The sequence below is a fragment of the Apodemus sylvaticus genome, chromosome 9 (genome assembly GCF_947179515.1).
Source record: "Apodemus sylvaticus chromosome 9, mApoSyl1.1, whole genome shotgun sequence".
In the NCBI taxonomy this organism is placed as follows: domain Eukaryota; kingdom Metazoa; phylum Chordata; class Mammalia; order Rodentia; family Muridae; genus Apodemus; species Apodemus sylvaticus.
Window position 1 is genome coordinate 37,467,710 of NC_067480.1, and position 612 is coordinate 37,468,321.

At 46.6% G+C, this 612-nt stretch overlaps 1 non-coding gene across 1 annotated transcript; it reads left to right on the top strand.

Moving 5' to 3' along the window:
• The first annotated feature begins 205 nt into the window (after window positions 1-205).
• On the top strand, window positions 206-324 carry LOC127693176 (5S ribosomal RNA). Its single transcript, XR_007979637.1, has one exon. It is a non-coding gene; the product is annotated as a 5S ribosomal RNA (ribosomal RNA).
• The last annotated feature ends 288 nt before the right edge of the window (window positions 325-612 follow it).

Consider the following 612-nt stretch of genomic DNA (forward strand, 5'->3'; position numbering starts at 1 on the left):
CAGCTGTGATTCACTGGCCCCTAGAGGACTTCTTGGAAATTGGCCTTCCAGAGCAGCAGAGGAAAAGAAAAAGCCATGGAAAAGACTGCATTTGATCTTTCATAGAGTTGGTGCTTCTTGGTGTGTGCAATAACAGAACCTCAATCTGTGTGACAGTTTGTATATGCTCATCCCAGGGAGTGGCACTATTAGAAGGTGTGGCCTTATCTATGGCCATACCATCCTGAACGCACCCGATCTAGTCTGATCTCAGAAGCTAAGCAGGGTTGGGCCTGGTTAGTACTTGGATGGGAGACTGCCTGGGAATACCTGGTGCTGTAGGCTTTAAAAAAAGAAGAAGAAGAAGAAGGTGTGGCCTTGTTGGAGGAAGTGTATCACTGTGGGGATGGGCTTAAAGATCTTCCTTCTAGATGCCTGAGCATGCCCAGTCTGTTCCTGGCTTCCTTTGGATAAAGATATAGAAGCCTCGGTTCCTTTTGTACCATGCCTGCCTGGATGCTGCCATGCTCCTGCCTTGATGACAATGGACTGGACCTCTGAACCTGTAAGCCAGCCCCAATTAAATGTTGTCTTTTATAAAACTTGTATTGGTTCACAGCAGTAAAACACTAA